Source organism: Notolepis coatsorum (genome assembly GCF_963971535.1).
Source record: "Notolepis coatsorum genome assembly, chromosome: 3".
NCBI lineage: Eukaryota > Metazoa > Chordata > Actinopteri > Aulopiformes > Paralepididae > Notolepis > Notolepis coatsorum.
Genome location: NC_140167.1, coordinates 2070640 through 2073827, shown reverse-complemented (window position 1 = coordinate 2073827; position 3188 = coordinate 2070640).

The window sequence follows — 3188 nt, the reverse complement described above, 5'->3', positions numbered from 1 at the left end:
CAATGGACACAAAACACATACATTTAAAACATTAGAAGTCTAACCTATAGCTAACATTTTATATCACACAATAACTAAAAACTGATTGGAAACCCATTCAAAGTATAGGGGGCTATTCCTCTATTCTCTCCATGAGCCAGGAGCAATGACAGCAATAATAAGATGACAGCAATAACATTTGCAATATATATCAGACAGCAATAAAATGTGCGGTACATCACACAAGAACATAATAAAAGTGCATGTATACAATATACAATACATCACATGTAAACACAAAAACACAAAACAGAATAGTCTACATAATAGTAAAAGTGTAGGACAGTATAATACAGGGTCATACAGTAATTTAGCAGTTTTGCAGTTGGGACCCGACTACAGAAAGCAGCGACAGAAAGATGTGTGATATCATGTACAATAGTGCTGTATATACCGCGTATATAGACATTTATATATGTATATTTACCACATATATATATATCCATATCTAGGGAATTGGCATAACGGTTAAATTGGGGCATGGGAGAAAGATATAGAAAGGCAAAAAAAATAAAAATATTCGTCATGCAGCAACACACACATGTAAGATGGGCGACACACAGGAACACACACACATGGAGCAGACACGGGAGCAGACACGGGAGCAGACACGGGTTTATCTCTTTTTTTTCTGGAGGGGGGAACCCTTGCGGGGGGAGAACATGCAAACTTCACACAGAAAGGGAGATACCCCACCTGGGTGAATGAATGAAAACTTTATTAACATATTGCAGAATGGGTACAATACAGTACAGCTCAATACACACAATTGTTAAGGGGATGCAGACCAGAGAAAGACTTTCGTCTTGTTTACATCAGGGTCCCCCGTTTTCAATTCATCATGACATTTATGACATCATGACATTTATGGCATAGGGACATACATGACATACAGGTATATAGTACTGTTACACTTGTGACATACGATATGCAAATATACAGTACTGTTACCCATAGATCCTAACAGAGAGTATGGTGGGGAGGAGACTGTACATTAGGAGGGGGTGGGTGGGTGGGAGAGAAATATACATACGGTGGGGAGAGAATATATACATACGGTGGGGGGGAGACCGTACATTAGGAGGGGGTGGGTGGGTGGGAGAGAAATATACATACGGTGGGGAGAGAATATATACATGCGGTGGGGAGAGAATATATACATACGGTGGGGAGAGAATATATACATACGGTGGGGAGAGAATATATACATGCGGTGGGGAGAGAATGATATACATGCGGTGGGGAGAGAATATATACATGCGGTGGGGAGAGAATATATACATGCGGTGGGGAGAGAATATATACATACGGTGGGGAGAGAATATATACATACGGTGGGGAGAGAATATATACATACGGTGGGGAGAGAATATATACATGCGGTGGGGAGAGAATATATACATGCGGTGGGGAGAGAATATATACATGCGGTGGGGAGAGAATATATACATGCGGTGGGGAGGAGACTGTCTATTAGGAGGGGGTGGCAACCCGGCAACCTGGTCCCCAAGCGGGAATCGAGCGGGAATCGAACCCAGGACCTTCTAGCTGTGAGGCGACAGTGTTAACCACCGTGCCAGATTTACCGTAAGGAAATTCAGGATCTGAACCAAGGATATCCGATTGTATTCGTGGGGGTGACAGACAGTGGCTCGGGGGAGGTAGAGCAGGTCGTCTGGTAATCTGAAGGTTCCCGGTTGGACTCCCGGCTCCTCCCGGCAGCGTGTGTCAAAGTGTCCTTGAGCAAGACACTTTTAACCCTTAACTGCTCCCGATGAGCGGGTCGGTACCTTGTGTAACGGAGGCACCGCATGTCGATCCACAGTCACGAGGGACTTGTATAGTGAAGTGGCTGTGGACGTTAAGCGGTACTGCAGGTAAACTCACTCCCCAGAGGCATCCTGTGGACGTTAAGGGGTACTGCAAGTAAACTCACTCCCCAGAGGCATCCAGTCCAGACCCAGTACTTAGAGGTGAGTTCACCTGCGGCGCGGGAGACCGGGGTTCAACTCCCACTCAGGGCGATCCCTTCACAGGGGTCGAATCGAAAACAAAAAACACAACGCAGAGAGCGAGATCACACCGGCGGCTACACTTGCTATGGTTGCTTCCGCCGTCGCTGTGTGAATGTGAGGCATGAAGTGCTTTGGATGAAAGCCGCTCTATATATAAATGCAGTCCATTTAATTCTCAAGTGGAAGAACTCACGGCACCGAAGTGAAAGCCATGTTGCCTGTCTGGCAAATACAGTTGTTATTGAACAGCTCATAACAGCATGTGTTGGATTCCTGTCTGTCTCGCTGGGGAATAAAACGCTGTTTCACGTACTACAGTATGATTCATGATCGGTAAGATGTGAAAACTATTTGAATGTGTTTTTTAATAAACCTGGATCACAGTACTTTTCTGACCTTACAGGACCAGTCACATTGTTGACCTCTAGCCATTAGATTAGATTAGTGTGATAGAGTGGACGGACATCATTGAGGCTCAATACATATTTATTAAGGCTGTCAAAGTGAACGCGTTATTAATGTAACAAGTTCCTAACGTTTTCTTTCCCCTATTATTTCATGCACACTTTATTCATTGTTTTAAATTATTATCTTCTTTTAAGTTATTTTGTGCATCACTCTGTTTTAAATTTGATGCAAATTTGCAACAATGCATGAGGGTCATCCGTTTGTGTTAAATGGCTGCATGAAGCACTATTGTACATGCTATCATACAGAGTTATATAGACTATAGTGTGAGGTAGGTAGTTGTGATTACTATGATTACAGTGAAAGCTGTATGTAGGTATAAATTAAGTAGAGTTCAAAGTCATACAGTATGGGTAACAACTGTTGACAGCTGCACGTACAGTACCATCCAGGTTCCCCGTCGATACAGGAAGTGATTTTATTTTATTTTATTTTATGTTTTTTAATTTTCGTGTCTTACATACAGGTGTATGCCCAGCGCATATGGGCTTACAAGACACATAACAATAAGTATATAATAATATACTTGACCACCAATTACTTGACAAATGACATATAGACCAAGATGGCCACAAGAAAAAGAAAATACAAGAAATACGATAAAACGTAATATAACAATAACAACATACAAAAGCTGTACGCAATGTATGTAAACAAAGAAACAAG